The 19,109-nt window shown below is 36.3% G+C and overlaps 1 protein-coding gene across 1 annotated transcript in view; it reads left to right on the top strand.

Moving 5' to 3' along the window:
* Nucleotides 1-19,109, top strand: part of SEMA3A (semaphorin 3A) — a 472,351-nt gene that overhangs the window by 223,910 nt on the left and 229,332 nt on the right. The window lies entirely within an intron of this gene.

The raw sequence follows: 19,109 nt of genomic DNA, 5'->3' as shown, positions 1-19,109 counted from the left end.
ATTCATGGCGAAAAGTGTGGGGGAGGATCTCAGGATAGGTAGCATTATCAAGTTTAGGTCAGGTTTTGGTTGAAGTGAGGAAATGGAGACAGCATTCTAGAAAAAGTTTAGATAGTAGGATTTTTTTTAAATTTACTAAATGATCTAGAATGTAACCATAAGCAAATCCAATTTAGAAGGGTCCAGAGAATGAAAACACTATGGCTTGATTGCCACTACAACCCCCCCCCCCAATCAATGTATTTACTTTTTGTCTGGCTTTTTATTGATCTCTTATGCTTCATTATGGCTATGAGGTCACCATTAAAAGAAACAAATGAACTAGCAAGACACATAACTTCGGTTCTATAATACTTTATTAAATTAGACTGTTGTTTTTTGTTTTTTTTTTTTTTAGTACAGAGCATCTAACATATTCACATGATACCCATAATATTTTAAATTTATTATTAATTACATATATCTTATGCATTTGAACAGACACTAAAGGCTAAGTTCCTACCAAGGCCTTGAGCTTCACTAAATTCACTGTTGTGTCTTGCCTGGCAGAATTTGCCAGACAAAAGACCAGTTCACTTAGAAAATATAGCAAAGGTATTATTCTTTAAATATTTAACTTCTTGGGATACCTGGTGGCTCAGTCAGTTAAGCGTCTGCCTTCGGGTCAGGTCATGATCCCAGGGTCCTGGATCGAGCCCCACATTGGGCTCCCTGCTCCGTGGGAAGCCTGCTTCTCCCTCTCCCTCTACTCTCTCTCTCTGCTCCTCCCCCCACTCGTGCGCGCGCGCTCGCACGCTCTCTCTCTCTCTCTCTCGCAAATAAATAAAATCTTTAAAAAATATTTAACTTCTTGCCTCAGTATAATGTAAGTAATTCTGAAAGAAAATAGGAAGAAAATCTACTTTGCTTACGACAGGTGTTTAGAGAATGAGACAGCATTATGGTGTTACTGAATATATATCATTGTGGTCTTGAAGTCTTCTCAAGGCTTTTAGATGTTTTAGGCTCAGTTTTATCATCTAAATACAGATATCCCCATTAACGTAAATCATATTTACTGACAAAAAAAGCAATTTTCATTTTTTGTCATGTGCAGTGATTGCATACTTGTGAATTTGTCTATGAAATTTTACCACACAGATTAACCTGTAGTAGCTAGTCTATATACATTTAATCCTTACAACAACCTTATGAAGTAAATACTGTCTTCTTCTTTTTTTTTTTCCACCAAGGGAAAATAAAGACAGAGAAGTTGCAAATGAGTAGCAAAACTGCCACACCCATTACAGATGTAGCTTTGAGTTTTCAAACATGTTTAAAAGCATTTCTGCTTGGCTGGAGTATTCACCAGAAGCATAATTTTACCCAAGAGAATCAATGTATGCAAGAAAAGTTTTGTTCTTGACCAATAAATGTATTAACACTACAGAGAATAGATTAAACTGAAGAAAATACTGTATGTTTGGGAAATTCCATGTTAACCTGACTTTTATCTTTGGTCAGACCAAGGTTTTAGGTCAGCAAATGGGAAAGTCCACAAAGTTACTGAAATAACTTGAAAAAGGAGTAGAACAACTCCAAGAGCAGTTCTACCTTAATCGCTTGTCATTTTTCTGTCTAAAACAATATTCTTCATTTAATTAATTCTTGGTTACTCAGTACATACTAAGAAGGGACTTGATAATATCAAAAGCCACAGAAGCTGTTCTAAGGAAAGAGCTGACCATTGGCTCAGACTCCTGGAAATAATCTGAGGTGGTGCTGAGCTAGGAAAGCACCTAGGACAGCAAAGACGATTAGATGTCTGTGTTTATAAAGCATTCTTTTGCATTTAAAGAGGACTTGGAGGCATTTCAAGGAAATGGATGAAAATACAAACAAGTGAGTTTGTAGGAAAATTAGAAGAAAGAAACTGGGAGGAAAACTTGTCTCAGACAAGTTCTGAGAGATTGAATTCAGTGTTACTCTAGTGCTGAGGTTCACATAAAGAAAAGAACACATCAGAGAAGAACAGTGAAGAAAGGGTTGCATTGCCCTAACTGACAAAAGAATGGTTGTTGGGCACGTGCTTGCCACTTTTGGTGTTCATGTCTTCTATATCTTTACTGATTGGCGCGTGCGTGCCTCTGAACCAACAATATGTCAACTGGGAGATGTGTTCAGATCTGTTACTCTGGACATGGACTTTTACATTTCTCATTGGAAAAGTGGGTATTTTCACTTTCTATATTTTGAAACTATGCTTCTAGTTGCAGGCGAATTTTAAAATATTCCATCTATTGAGCTGAATATTTTGTCATATTTGGTGAACTCTTTATTTAAGTGGTGCTTTAGATTTTTTTTTTAATTTTGTCAGATATTAAGGCATCAGCTTTCTTTTAATTTAGTATTTAATTTAATGATCATCTTACTGTATATATATATATACACACATATATATATATCTTTGCATCCTTTTGTTTTCAACACTCTTCTGTTTCTATTTTTCTTCTGTTCTAAGAACCAAGGCTAAGAATTTCATTATATCCCCTGTAGGGGGCTATTGTCCTACCCACCTTAGTCTTGGCTTTATCTCCTGCCCCTACCCCCAGTCAATTAAAATGTATGTTCCTGCCTTAGAAAGGATAGGCTGATGTCCCCAGGGTGTTCTTTTGTCTCACAGAATTCAAACTTCCCAGTCTTTTCTGGCCTCAGAGGTATCTCATTTTTCCCATGACTTTATTTATCTATCTATCTATCTATCTATCTATCTATCTATCTATAGCTTTGCCACATTGGTAGCTTCCCTATAGATATCTGGTATTACCATGTTAACTAGACTTTACATAGTATAATAAAGCTCTCCTTAAAAAGTAAATGGGGAAGATATAATCTCATCCTATTTTGGAGTTTTAGGATGCTGTTACCACCTTGTTTATTATTCCTACTCCCAGAAAAGCTCTCATCTAAGAGTTTCTCTTCCTTCTGTTTATCCTGATGGCGATTCACTGTCTCTCTATCAAACCTCATGGATTCTTATTCCTAGCCTACATTATATACTATCATGACATTGCCATCTATTTCCCATATTCATACTCTGTAGGTAGACACCTAATTTATTGGCTGTTTACTATGGTACAGGCCCTGTGCTTGGTTGGAACTGAGGTATTAAGGTAACTAAGACACATTTGCTGTAGTCAAGGCCAAAGTATAGTTTGGAAAATAATATGTGAAAATGAGCCATTCCAGTACAGTGAAATACATTCAAATAAATATATGTGAACGCATCAAGGTTGGTGTGATTCACTGTGTTTGTGAGACTCGGAAAGGCCTAAGAGAAGTATCAGGTGAAGAGATTTTTAAAACATGATTGGGGCTTCTCAGTCAGAACCAGAGTAGCAAGCAATCCAGTGACAATAATTACATTATGCATATATACTTCACTGAGATATGATAAGATTTTAGAAAATTGTAAATACATTTTGTAATAACTGGGACATGCAGCTAACAGAGAGATGTTAGAAGATAAAATTAGAAATACTGACAAGAGCCAGATTACTAAAAGTCTTTTTTAGAACAGCAAGGAAAGAGAAAGCATTGAAAGACTTTATGTAAGATAATAATGTCAATAGTTTTCTTTTCCTTTTTTAGTATATGTGCTGCCGAAGCGAGCACTTCTTTTCCTTTTTTTTAAGATTTTTATTTATTTAATCAGAGAGAGAGAGAGAGCACAAGCAGGGGGAGCGGCAGGCAGAGGGAAAAGCAGGCTTCCTGTAAGCAAGGAGCCCAATGCGGGATTCAATCCCAGGACCCTGGGATCATTACCTGAGCCAAAGGCAGACGCTTAACCGACTGGGCCCCCTAGGCATCCCGATAGTTTTCTTTTAAATTAGGTAACTGTGTAATCAAGATGACAAGTTTTGAGGTTGTTGTAAAATTGTAATCAAGAGCAGTTGAGGGGCACCTAGGTGGTGCAGTCAATTAGTGTCCAACTCTTGGTGTCGGCTCAGTTCGTGATCTCATGGTTGTGAGATTGAGCCCTGTGTTGGGCTCCACACTCAGTCTGGAGTCTGCTTGAGATTCTTTTTCTCCCTCTCCCTCTGCCCTGCTTCTGTGCGTACTCTCTGTCTTTCTTTCCAATAAATAAATAGATCATTAAAAAAAGAGAGAGAAGTTGAGACACCAAACCAAGGCAATGACAGTAGGGATAAGAGAAGAGCCAGATAAGACATAGTTAGAGAGTAAAATCAGAAGAACGTGGTGATTGATTAGGTAAAAATACTGGGAGAGGCAGGAGCTAAGTAAGGTAAGTGAAAGGACATGATTGATGTTGGCACTTCAAGATTATTATTTGAATTGGAGAAAAGTATAAATGAAAGAGAAGTGCTTTATTTGGGATAATAATGAATTTAAATTTGCCCCTGTTGAAGTTGAGCTCCATAGAGAATGTATATGTGGATGTGTCTCCAAAGCAGATAGAAATATGAATTTTGCAATTTGGAAGAGAGTTATTAGTCAGAGATATTGATTTGGAAAATATCAGAATATCCATAATAGTTGAAGCTATGATAATGAGATAAAATACCATTTTCAGAAATGGTTAGACTGAAAAGTGAAGAGGCTCAGGGGTAAAACTTTGATAAAGAGTGAGGATACAAAGAGGTGATCTAGTCAACAAAACTGATGGGGGAGGGAAGGGCAGGTCATAGACCTATGAAGTAAGAGTTCAGTGAGAGTTCTAGGATGGAAAACAAAGGAGGGGAAATTTCAATTAGGAATTTCAGTTGATCAAGAGTGTGAGAGATAAAGAAGATGTGGTACATATAGACCACGGAATATTACTCAGCCATGAAAAAGAATAAAAGCTTGCCATTTGTGACAACATGGATGGACCTAGAAGGTATGCTAAGTGAAGTAAGTGAGACAGAGAAAGACAAATTTCATACAATTTCACTTATATGTAGAATCTAAACAAAACAAAACAAAACAAAACAGAACAAATGAAAAGAACAGACAAACAGACTCTTAAATACAGAGAACAAACTGGTGGTTTCCAGAGGGGAGGGGGGCTGGGTGAAAGAGGTGAAGGGGATTAAGAGGTACAAATGTCCAGTTATAAAATAAGTCACAGAGATGAAAAGTACAGCACAGGGGATGTAGTCAATAATATTGTATTAACATTGTATGGTGACAGATGGTGACCACACTTACTTACCATGGTGAGCAGTGAATAATGTATAGATTTGTGGAATCACTATGTTGTACATCTGAAACTAACTTAACATTGTATGTCAACTGTACTTTATATATTTCTGTAAAAAGAATGTTAAAAGCCAGAGATTTGAAATAAGATAATAACTGGATAATTAGGAGATCTTGATGCCCTACTTAGGGCATTCTGTCCACTACAGAGAACTGAGTAAAGAGTGAGAGTAAGATTGGAGATAGTCCCAGTTGACTCCTCTTCTGAGAAAGTTGGCTATAAGGAGAAATGGAGAATGGTTCATAGCAAGAGGGGAATGTGGAGAATGGGGAAGTTGTTCTGTACTGCCTTTGTTTTTCTTTTTCTTTTCATAAGATCAGAAAACTGAGCATATTTGTTGACTGGGAAGAAAAGAACCAAAGAAAGGTGAGAGAGAAGGGAGATAACAGAGAAAGGAGTTGATGTGAGTTCATTTTATGGGTATACTTTAGGGACCAGAGACCAAGGGTTTTATATGTAGAACTCAAGGTAAAATTTCATTATTTTGTCTCAGTGCTATAGGAAACCTTTAATGAAGTACTATCATTGATATAATCCTAGAACTATAGGACTTGAAGACATTAAAAAATTATAAGGGGCCACAAGTCTCCATTATGATAGTCAGCAGAAAGCAAGAAATATTTTAAAGAGAATCCATCTGGGAAATCACATTCTGCTGATTGATATGCTATACTTAATCAGCAACAGAAGATTAAATTGGATTGCGAAGGAAACTGGAATAAAAAAATGGTACGTTTATGAGAGTTTAGTAACTGCTATTTCACTAACTCTATGTACAAAAGGAAAACTACTCGTAGGGAGTATTTTGATGAGTTACATTTGTGATTTTAGTAATATTAAACTTAAAAAATGCTTTACAGTTGTCCATGGCCAAGAAATATCTGAATTATTTGGCTTTATTATTGAGTGAAAATGCTCCCACACAAAAGGAAATTAGAAAAAATATAACTTTTTTTTGCCAAATTTAATACAGAATTTTAAAGCAACTTTGTAACGATCTCCATGTTTGACTAGCCATTTTTTAGTATGAGTCCCTGTGCTGCTGGTTAAAGACAACACCCAAAAAAGTGATATGAAAGACAATGTACAAAAGTAAGTTACATACAACACGTGCACTCTATCGTAAGAGTCAGTCCTGGAAGAAATAGCTGGCACCCTCAAAATAGGTAATTTGAGAAAAGTTTAATAAAGGGACAATTTACAAAGGTGTGGGCACGGTGTAGGGAAATCACAAAGGATAGTGCTGTATTCTAAGCCTTCAACAGAAGATGCTACTACCAACCAGAGGACTGAGGGAGGGAGGGAGAAGGTGGAAGCATTTACAGAACATGGAAGAAAAGAGAGTTAGCATGCAGCCAGCTCATGAAATCCTTGAAGGAGATCTCAAGGGAAATAAATACAGGACCTTCCTCTCCATCCCTTTCTTCACTCATTCTGTTCTCATGCTGGTAACCTCCATTGGCAAATCCCAAATAAAAACCAAAAGATACAAAAGCCAGTTGACTGAGTTTAGACCTATACTGTTGAACTCCCCTAGGCACAAAAACGAAAAGATTAAAGATAGAGGATTCAGAGGGACAAATAGAAGATATCTAGCACATAGGTAGTTTATTTCTAACATGAACAAAGATATAGCATTTTACTAAAAAAAGAAAGATTCTTACTAACCCTAATAAATGCTAAGTAAGTAATTAAAGAATATCAGGCCGGGGCACCTGGGTGGCTCAGTCATTAAGCGTCTGCCTTCGGCTCCGGTCATGATCCCAGGGTCCTGGGATCGAGCTCCGCATCGGGCTCCCTGCTCGGCGGGAAGCCTGCTTCTCCCTCTCCCACTCCCCCTGCTTGTGTTCCCTCTCTCACTGTGTCTCTCCCTGTCAAATAAATAAATAAAACCTTTTTTTAAAAAAAGAATATCAGGTCAATGGGGTATCCTTGCAGCCTTTTCAAGGTCCCCAATTTTAACCAGTGGTCCAGCACTGGTTAAAATTATTTCTGTTTTCTCTCTGGTGAGATGTTCACTGTACTCCACAGTTCCCAATCCACATGATTCAGGCATTTACTCCTGGCCTAAGCAGCTCATGCTAGCCCATTGTACTCTGGCTTTTTCATCACCTTATTTTAGAGCACATCTTAGCTGCCATATTTCTGCATCCCACCAATGTCAGCTATATCTTGCTTTCCATACAAGTAGAAAAGTTCTAATCAAAGTATTACAGGGGCATTTTTATGTTTTAAATGAGTTTTTCTCTGTCTCATTATCTGTTCACTTTTCTTAACCAATGTCTTGCAAGCTTTCACCTACTACCTCCCACACATGCACACACACAGAGACATCACCTGCTAGCCCCGGTAGCTAAGAAAGAGGAAATTACTCAGCCATGAGAATTTCAAGGTGGCCAGAGGGGCAAGTTTCTACAGTCTGGTAGTGGAATTACTTTGCTTAAGCAGGGTTTTTTGATTCCATGCAATTCGTATCACACAGGTGATCCTAGTCAGTAAAGAAATAATCCACTCCCCTAGACATCAGAACTAATACTTTTAAATAGAATACATATGAGGATGCTTATGCAGAATTATTGGAAAAACATTCATGACTATGGGAGTCCTGTTTTCAAGAGTAAGATTAATCTAATAATAAAGTGGCTTTGATTTACCAGAGTTCAAGAAAATAAACTGAGAAGATGGATAGAATGACTTTTCCGGTCAGCTGTTTCATTTAAATCCATTTTTTTCAACAATCACGCGAGACATACTTATTTAAACATGCATACATTTTTTAGTTTTGCTGTTGTTTCAAGAAAGGAGATGCCAAAGAAATGCTTGTTGTATCCAAGTTAGTATCACAAATCTTGCCTGCCTTGAGATTGAAAATATTCTAATGAACTCTTTCATCTCTCTTGACAAAGACTTCATACAGCAACCATTTGTATATTTTTTCTGTTCTGTTGAATCTTCTTTAAAATATATAAATATATATATATCCCAAATATATATATATCCCAAATAATATATATATATCTCCCAACTGAACAGAGAACACTGGTTTTCTGCCAAAACCTGTCTAAATTGTAACCTATGCAGTTCATTTTAGAACACTCATTTATCATTCACAAATTAACCTTGTACAGGAGAGCTGCTCTCATTTCCATTGCATTTCTGTCCTACGAAGAATGAAACTCAAGCATTAAACAAATAATAAGAGTTGAATCTGGGAGGCATATTTAATGCAAAGAGGATTTTTAATGGCATCTCTATAATTATAGACATTAATAACTGACTATAAATCTTCATTTCCCAAAAGCCACAGTTATTAGGAATAGAATGATAATTTGTACTAGATGTTTTTAAGAACCTTATGCCAAAATCACATTGCTTTCTTTTAGCTGCAACTATTGGTTTTTGGGGAGTGGGAATCAGATGTTTATTATGGAACATAGCTCTGAAATACTATGCGGAATGATTTTAAGTGTTTGGCTCTTTACTTTTTAATTGGAATATGATATTACCACCACGGTACTGGCTATAAATCATTGCCCAACTTTGGTGTGGGGGGCACTTTAAAAATCACACCCATCTTAAATAATAATAATATTTCAAAAAAGCTGGGTGACTCTAGTAGGCAACAAGCCACACTGTAAAAGTTATAGATGGATTTTTAGTGCATGAACACTTACTCTTGTAAGATATGCCTTGTAACTTTATTGCAGACAAATTTTTGAAGTGCTTTGAAAATTCTATGGAACATTTGCAAGTCTGGTTCTCCCAGCCCCTGTTTTTTTGTAAAGCTTTATGGGCTCGGCTTGTACATTTAAAGACATTTTCTTTAAAGACTTTCTTATAGGGAAGTCCATGGCAAAATGTGTGATTTCTGACACCTTTCCTGTTCCCAACAGCACCATTCTGAATTTATGTTCCCTGTCCTGAATCCTGTTCCCTAAGGATAGAGACAGCAGAATGTCTCGTTTAATAATTCATTTCTGATTTGCCACCCCTTGAATACTGAACACTCTTACATATTTGGAGAGATATCATTTCACCCTTAGACTCACTTCAAGGTGATTTACTCTTTCCAAATGCTCTTGCACAATTAAAATCTACCTTATATACAGTATGTATATTGAAACTGAATGAGAAGATACATTTCTATATGGCTTTCAGTCATGCTCTCAGGGGAAATTTACCACCCAGCCAACTAATAAATAATAATGTTTAAACTTGGCATCCACAACTGTTTAAGTGCTTCTCAGAAATTAGCTCATTCATCTTCATGCGGCTGCTTGTAAAGAAGACAGCAAGTTACCTTATTCTTCCCACTCCTCTATTATACCACTCCAGGGGCCTAGAATTCTATACTATTGTGCCCACGTCCTGCAGGGCAGGTTCCTTGGGTGTTTCCCAAAGAGTAGAGCCCACAGGGCTTGAGTGTCTCTGTGTTTCCTCCCCTGATAGGACCAGGGAGTTCACACCAGCCCTCAGATTTCTGTTTCACTGGTGAAGCACCTGATTGGTGCAGGCAAAGGCGCTGAGTCATTGAAACTGATCTCTCTGGTTCATAAACAGGGCCTCACTTCTCGTAAAGGAAGCCCTGGCAACCTCTTCTGCATTCATTCTTTGCTGGTTGTAAAAGGGATATTCCGCTAATGGTAGAACAACAGACCCTTAGAATCTGCTCCGCTACCGTCTTATGGGGCTCAAAAGGAATAAACTTGCACTTCCAAATAGATAAGTTTGTTTAAGAATTTTTAATTTCTTACCACAACTCTGAATGTGTTATTCTTGGTTCCCAGAAGAAAAACCTGTGGTGTATCAAGATCAAGCACAGTGTGTGAGATATGCTGAAAGGTTTAATTATGTGCTGTTCTATTATACAGAGCTATGACCACAACCAGGTCTCCTGATCATGGTTCGTTGCTCTTTAGAGTCTGCATGATGCTTTTCTAGAATTATATGTCAGTCTGAAACTGCGAATGACAAGATATAGAAGTTGCTGATTGACTATAAATCAGAAAAATAAATTAGAATTTTTCAAGCACAATCAAATATTTTAAAATATTTCCCCTTTGCCCTACAAGACTTCTGTTCTCATTCTTCCTCGTTCTTCTTTTCCCCAGTTTTCTTCCTTCTAATGACTTAGACTCCAGGACATACACCTGAGTAGAATATAAAGCAGGCTCAACTTATTTTCATAATAGGAACTGGACTATTCCTTTATTACATGCAGTATTGATGGCTCACAATCCCCAAACAGTTGCAGATTCAAGGGGAAACCAATGACTCAATTAACTTCTACTTGAGTAGTTACCAGCTGTTGGGAAAAGGTCTGTGTACTAAGGGAGGCATCATTCAATGGGAGAGTGACAAATGAATAAGCATGAAGTCCCGTCCACCTCCCAGTGAGTGATGTGACAACAAATATTATTTATTTCATTAGTGGTACTTGAAAGAGTGCTCAAGGTGTCCTAAATCTCTCTTTCTCTCTCTTTCTCTCTCTCTCTCGGTACTCACACAGGCTAAGAAAAAACTAGACTGGAATGGCCTCTGTCTTGTTTAATGGATTGTGTATAGTTCATAACGTATATTTTCATGGGAATGTTTTAGCTTTGTGTCAATGCTCATTCATCATGGTGTTGTTTGTTTTTTAAAACCTAAATAGAGCAAAAGATTAAGTGACCTTTTACTCTCTCGTATATTTACCATACAATTTCTTATAAATAATTAAATCTGGAGAATTTGAGGGGTTGTAAAAAACACCTAAAATTCCTTTGTGTCACACAGAAAATACAGTTAGTATGGCAATATTTGAAATTTTTTCTTGATTTTTCTATAATGTACAAAGTAGAAATCTTTGTTTGTAGAACTCATATCTTTTGAGTTAAATCTTCAGCTAGAAAAATATATGAATAATTGATTTAAGGGAATCACCTATCTCATAGGTCACTTTTATGTTTTCTATCCTTCAGTATAAACTGGTCACCTTTAAATTAATGTTAAAAATAGAACATGAAGAACAGAAAGTAAATATTGTCTTCAAGGGGAAAATGCAAAAGAAAATTATAATGCATTTTATTTATGTTTAACATTTGAAAAATGTAGTTGTGGTAAAATATTCTATTATCCCCTTTTAATTTGTGACATATTTCTATAGAAGCCTTTTAAGATATTTCGTGGCTGTGTACTTTTATTCACATATTGGTTCTCATTTTTGGCAAGATTTCATTCTGTAATTAACCTTATATATACCTGGATACTTATTTCAATAGAAGCATGTAATACAAGTCCCAGGTTGTTTACTGGAGAACCCTGCAACTGGGTTCAGTTAAGATAAGATTTCTATTTTATTTCCAAACTATGATATCATCTTATCTTTCCTAAAGTTCATGATATCTGAAATTCTCTAGATGTCATGTTAATTTTATTATCTTTATTCCCCATATTGGTTTCATATGTTGAAGCCTTAGCTTTTCACATAGATAGAAAGTATTCCCCTTCAGAGCCTGTGTCATGTGCTTTTTAAAATCCCCGTTCTACTGGCTAACCCTTGCATATAGAGACACACTGTATATTGAGTTGAATTTTGAAACCTAAGTAACTTAAATTTTATGTGTTGGTGATGCCATTATCTGTAATCTCATTAAGTAAGCTTACTTTCCTCTAAAATATGGAAGAATTGTGATATTTGGGAACATTTTTGGTAGGATGTGAGCTCCATCAGGGTTAACCTCTGTATTAATCACAAAGAGACAGTTTCCAAAGTAATGCAACACATTGGGCAAGTATACACACACAGACACACACATCCCTAAGCATAGAAAGGTGGCAAACCAGTTGTAATACTCTGATAGTTTTTCTTCCTATCCCATTTCTGAAAATGTTCAGTGAAGCTTGTTGTGACCACAGCAGTGTCCCTATTGTCAGCATTCCTTCTCCTCTCCCCTGTCTTCAGTTCTCAGGCTTTCAGTGAACGTATAAAATCTCTCCTCAGTCTACACCTGCTTCCTGCGTTGCCGAGATGAAGGAGTCTGCTATAAATATAAAATATTTGTTGCATGATGTGTCAAGATTCTGTTAGGGTAAGAAGATGTTCTAGTTAGAACCATTTTCAACTAATGTGGCGTGTGTCTGTGGCAGAAGAGCCATCTGAGAAACTTATTGAAAAAGATTATGCCTCATACCGTTGGACCCTGAATCCGAGAGTTCAGAGTGACTTCCTGTATATTTGTACGTTGAACAAGCTCCCCCTGTCATACCAACGCACGGCCAGTTGTGAGAACCATTGCCCTAGCACAGGTGTCACACATGGTAGGTATTATGTGCGTAAAGGATGATTTAATGGGCAAATGAATGAGGCCAAAAAATATCAATTTAGAACCAATAAACCTTTCTATACTGAAACTAAATATAATGCATTTTTGAAAAATACCTGATGACTATGTGAAATTTGTACATATATTCTTTGGGAAAATCTATCCCATGCTCACAGTTAATACTAAGTTTTGAAACAAAAATAAAACTAATTCCTTGTAGGTTGCTTTGTCAGCAGCTGTCATTTCCAAGCCTCTCAGTTGTGCCAAATTGCTAAAGGCAGTATGAGATTTTAATTGTTTGGGGTTTTTTTCTGCCGTCTTTTGTGCTCATTATGTTACAACTGATGGACTGTCCTGCTTGAATCTTCTGATGCGTCCAGTCCTACATATTTTATTTTGTTGTGTATAAGAAAGGTTTTGGTGGCCTGGTTTGCATCTAGGTGTTTGTCATTGGTGATCTGCCCTTCTACTTTATTTGTAAATATAAGAAGATGGAAATACGATGTGATATTCATGGTTTAGAGGCTATGGTAAGTATAAAACTTGAGAACAAACTCCCTTTACACATCTCTGTTTAATTTTTGTTTGGTTGTTTTATCACTGAAGAGCATAGAACCTAAATATCAGAAACAGTGATAACTTAAAAATAAAAACTTAGTGGGAGCCTGGGTGGCTCAGTTGGTTAAGCGACTGCCTTCAGCTCAGGTCATGATCCCGGAGTCCCGGGATCGAGTCCCGCATCGGGCTCCCTGCTCGGCGAGGAGCCTGCTTCTCCCTCTGACCCTCCCCCCTCTCATGTACTCTCTCTCTCTCATTCTCGCTCTCTCAAATAAATAAATCTAAAAATAAAATAATAAAAAATAATAAAAACTTAGTTTTTATTTTTAAATATAAATCTTGTTATCTTGAATTTTGACAGGAAGGACTAGATTGTATAGTAAGTAATACCCTAGAGAATCATATCGTCATGGCAGAGCTTAATGGTATTGGTATATATGAGAAGCCAAGCTTCCAGAGGAAGTGCCATGGCTAGTTCCCCAAGTACTTTTGGGGGGAATTATGGTTGCCATGCTTAGAACTTCCATGGTATCTCTATACATTTCAACATCCATTCAGAAAAGTTCATACTTTTCATGTTATACTGAGTACTAGTTTTAAGGACCTCTGTCAGACCTCTTTACTTCCTCTTCCTTGCTAGGCCCTGCATAATCAATTCATCTTATTAGGGAGTGAGGTAAGAATCTAGAATCCTTAGAGGCAACAAAAAACAATTATCGTAACATCTTTACCCAAAGTCCTTTTACTTTTCACTGAAGATAATCTTAATCAGGTATCACCCTCACTGGTTTATCAATCTTCTGTTAGTGATGTGGAGCCATTCCTAGAACCCAAAGGGAAAGAATTATGTACATTCAGACTCTGTAAGTGGAGCATTGAGTGCTTTCTGTGTCCTCTATACCAACTTTTTTATAAATAGTTCCTTTGTAAGTAAGCCCTATTCAAAATATCTTATTTTGCATGCATCATCAATTTGTTGTTGGGATCCCAAGACAGGAAACCATGACATAAACAGAATTGAAGATAGGTGAGCCCAGAGTAATATGACAGGGAGGTTAGCTATAAAATATAATTTTGCTTCACCACTTAGAGTCGATTCGTCCAAGTTACGAAAAATTAAAGGAACAAGTCATAGGAAAGTAAGATCATACCAAATGTCACAATTATATTACTATATACTATTTAAATCTCTAAATATCACCGATGCCTCATTTCTTTTTTTTTTTTTTTGCCTTATGTCTTTTTTGAGAAATTACATTAAGAAATTAAATTCATTCCCATTATTTAATGATGGCCGACTGAACAGTGTAAACTCAAATCAATGATTTCATGAAGGCCACAAAATAATTAACAGTTTTGGAGTTTTCAATACTCAGTTTGATACTTCTAAAAATATCTAGGAGTTAAAAAGTATTGTCTCAAATTTATAAAGTGTTAAATGACTCCGCTTAAAGTTAAGCAGTTTTTTTGGACAATTTTGTCTCTGGTATACACCATTTTGTATGTGAAAGCAAGAGAACTAGTGATTACTTGCTAATGATCCTTAACCTATCTGAAGGCAGAAGGCATGATCATATATCCACATAATAGATTTTGCCAGGTCTAAGTTCTAATTGTCTTCATTTAGCTCTCTAGATTGAAGTAATAGCTACAACTTAGTTGTTGGGACACAACTCTTTTTTTATGATAAAGCATCTTTAATTTTCTACTCATTTCTTCAAATGTACATCTAGGAATCATGCCATAAGTGTTCCAAACTATGGGAATTTTGAATGGAAAGAATTTAAAAATAGGCTTTATTTGAGAACTATAAAATGATCCTTGTGTAGGCTAAGATGGGCCAGTATCAGTATATTAGTCATTTTAGGCTGAAAAATGATGCTGTAATAAAAAACCCCAAATCTTAAAAGACTTACATCTTGTTCATTTTATACCTTTCTGTGAGCTGCCTCCATCTCTGTTCCGAGTCTTCTTCCCTTGGGTTACAAGTGAAGGAGCAGCCTTATCAAAGACAGGGTTGAGGAAAAGGTGGTGGAACCAGAGGATGGTTCTCACCGCTTCTTATCAGAAGCTGCAGCAGGATTGCTCATTTTGCATTGGCCAAACCAAATCAAATGACTAAGCCGAATTTCAGCGGGGTAGGGAATTATAATCTTGCCATGGGGAGAGGCAGCTCATGATTAGAAACCATACCTCAGTTTACTTTTTGAAAATATTTTTTCCTGATGGTATCCCGAAATACACAGTTTATCTAAAAGTCTGTCATAAAACCCAACATTTAAGAAAAATGTTTTCCAAATAAAATTATATTAAATTATATATAGAATGACACCTGGACTTTTTTATGTAAATGTGAAAGTCACTTAATTAACATTGTGTGAGAAAAATGTTTTTTTCCTAATCTGATATAGGGAAAGAGCTTTCTTATATTTCTCACCTTCATGAATATATATACACCTGTCTGAACTTATTTTAATGATGAGCTACCTTTATCGCTATGTATTAACACTCTGGGATAAAAGCAGAAATCTGACACATTGCTCTTCTAAAATGTGCAATTATTATTATAGCACGGCACAAGTATCCTTTTTTTTTTTAAGATTTATTTATCTATTTATTTGACAGAGAGAGACACAGCAAGAGACAGAACGCAAGCAGGGGGAGTGGGAGGGAGAAGCAGGCTTCCTGCTGAGCAGGGAGCGCGAGGCGGGGCTTGATCCCAGGACCCTGGGATCATGACCTGAGCCAAAGGCAGAAGCTTAATGACTGAGCCACCCAGGCGCCCCAGGGCACAAGTATCCATAACAACAAAAGCAACATGCGTAAATGGAGGCAGTAACTTCAATTAAAATTATATAAGTACTTCAGAATAAGGATTAGCATAAATTTGCCTGTAAACAACATTTTCCTGTTTTAGAGATAAAACCAAAATTATATCATATGAATTTATAGAAAAGCATCATATTTTCTTCATTCACATTTCTCTAAGATTAAATTTAAATTTCTTTTTGAGGTCTTTCCATCAAGAAAATTTACTCTATAAAAATCATATTTTCTTCATCTTCCATCCTCATTAAATACATATTCATAATCATTTAAATATTCCTTTATTATTAACCACTGCAGGGTTTTCTATAAAATCCTCAGCAAATGCCCAAAAGTCCTTTATAAAAATAACTTTTAAAATATTTTTAGTATTTTTAATTTTAGGCTATTTGTGTAGCACATGTGAATGGGAAATATTTTGAAGTCATTTCTATAGTAGTAACTGACTATTGGTAGGTATGGAAGTTAGAGGTTCCATTCAAAATAGTAAAATTAGGTGTGACTTTATTCATCTCTCTCTTCTTACTTGCAAGAGGAATGGGTGCCTAAAAAGGATAAAGGACAGATCTAAGCTCACAGGGGAAGATATTTTGAAAAAGAGATTTTAAAACCTTGGGTCCTTTGACTTCTTCCTTATTCCCTCCATCCCTCCCTTCTCTGCCTCCCTTCTTATCTGCTCCTCCCTCTCTCCCTCTTCTTTTTAAAATGTAACCCATTTAAACACCATAGTACGTGGTACAGCTAGCAAGCAATATTAAACATAAAATTTAGAATGGGAGCTGAATTTTTACACACTTGATTTTTTACAAGCATGTTCATTACCGTAAAAATAGACAGGCCTGCAATTTAGAAATAATAACTTTGTTTCCTTTTAATGATAGACAAAGCACATATCAACGCATCAACAACATATATTTGAGAGTGCACTTTTTATTGCTAATTTCTCCTAATCTGGAAATATTTTGGTATTTTTAAATTATTAGAGAGGAGGAAATTATAGTACAAATGAGTTAATTAATTTTTGCTTGAAATACTTATGAATGAAATCTAAATTCTTGTCTATCAAATAGAGGCATTTGTTTCATTGAATTGAGTATTGGTTTGAGGAGAATATGGAATACACACTGAAAACACATTACAGCTGTGCCAATCTTTTTGCAGTTATTTTGAATAGTTGGCTATTTGCCCCATTTGACAGTTTGTGAACATGGTGAATAATTTAGCATTCATACCACTGCTGTTTTGGCACAATTAACATGAGTCGCATATCCACTCTATTCAAACCGATTGCAGTATGGGGGTGAAGAGGATCATTGCCTTCATGTTCATTTCTTTGTATTCTGCTTTTCTAAAAATGGCTTGCAAGACAATGCTAAATAAAAACCACTGAAGACCACTTGTGTAATGACCTAAAAGCCAGTGAGGACATCCCTTTTTATTACATTCCTGATACCAATTTAGATCTGGTATCTAATTTTAGAATTTTCTTGGAGAGCCTGTCAACTGGACGCCCATGTATTCCAAGCATGTGCAAAATATTTATGGACCTCTGTGCAAAGCCAAAGACTGCCATGTCATTATGTATATTATCGTCCATTTGTCATTCTCCCTAACATGACTCAGACCCAATGACTATTACACAATTTCTCTCTTATTCTCAGTGGCGTAACTTGAATTTAGTCTTCTGTTGTGCTGTTTTAATATGACCGAAAAAAATCAGTTATGATTTAAGCTTGAGAAGGGGTCAGGTTTGGACAAAATACTTTAAAAATATATTTACCATAGATTCTTTTTTTTTGCAGTTTTTTTTAAATTTTTTATTGTTATGTTAATCACCATACATTGCATCTTTACCATAGATTCTTAGTATCTCAATACAAACAGCTACTTTCCCAACTGCTCTTTTATCTTATAAGAATGTCTGAAAGGTAGATTGTGTTTTACTGCTAGAGGAACCTCTTTTAAATACAGAATAAAAAAGGATCATCATTCGTATTTGTTCAATGAATGTGTATTAATGTTTAGTAGCTCATCTCTAAGTTTAATAATAATATTTTTTTAAAACCTGACACCACGGTCTTCTCTTAGCCCTATTGTAAAAGATTGCATGTTTTCTACATGGCATAGAGAAACATATTTGTTTCAGACTGAATGAAAAATAAATCCTTTAGTTTTCCACAGTTGTACTTCTGGACATGGGAAGAATGCATTCACTGAGGGGGCACCTGGGTGCCTCAGTCGGTTAAGCGTGGGACTCTTGATTTCAGCTCAGGTCATGATCTCAGGGGCATGAGATGGAGCCCTGCATCAAGCTCTGCTCTGGGTGTGGAGCCTGTTTAGGATTCTCTCTCTCCCTCTCCCTCTGCCTCTCCCCCAACATCTCCCCATCCCGCCCAACCCCCCCACTCACACTCGTTCATGCTCTCTCAAAAAAGATTTTTTTTAATTTAAGAAAAAATCATTCATTCATTCAGTAAAGATTTAGTTACATCTACCATTCAGGTACTATCTCAGGTGCAAGGGATATAGAAGCAAACAGACTAGGCATGGAGAATACTTTCTAAAGGGGGAAGACAAACAGAACCTACATAAGTAAAATATATAATTTGTCCAATGAAAATTACGGCTATGAATTAAAATAGATCAGAGTTAGGGAACAGAAATAAGGGTTACAGTTTTAAAATGGATGCTCAGGGCAAATGCAGCCTCATTGAGAATGTAACTTGGGAGTAGATCCCTGAAGAAGCTGAGGGAAAAAACAACAAACTATCTGGGGGAAGAGCATGCTAGGCATAGGGTACAGCAACTCTTGGCTTTTGATAATTGGCATTCAAGAATGCAGAGCTTAGAGGAACTCTTATAAGATGAGAAGCTGAATTTTATAAAATTCAGCAATTCCCTTGTGTGCATAAAGTTGGAGTAAAATGTTCTCTCATTATCATTCCAGTTTGTGAGTGTAAGATTCTATCATTTTAATAAATGTATTTGGAAAAACGTCACTGCTGGTAGCACATTTGTCTGGTTTCACAATGCAGTTGAATTTTTTTAAAAGGTCCTTTTTATTTCTGATATCACGATTGTGTTATCTGACACGATATACCAATATAAGTCCAAATGAATTGTAACTACATTAAGTACCATATGAGCTCTTGGTCACCTGTCAAATTTTTAATTTGCCC

This window comes from Callorhinus ursinus, unplaced genomic scaffold, assembly GCF_003265705.2.
Source record: "Callorhinus ursinus isolate GAN/ISIS: 27379988/994484 unplaced genomic scaffold, GSC_fseal_2.0 scaffold12, whole genome shotgun sequence".
In the NCBI taxonomy this organism is placed as follows: domain Eukaryota; kingdom Metazoa; phylum Chordata; class Mammalia; order Carnivora; family Otariidae; genus Callorhinus; species Callorhinus ursinus.
This window is presented reverse-complemented; position numbering and strand designations above follow the sequence as displayed.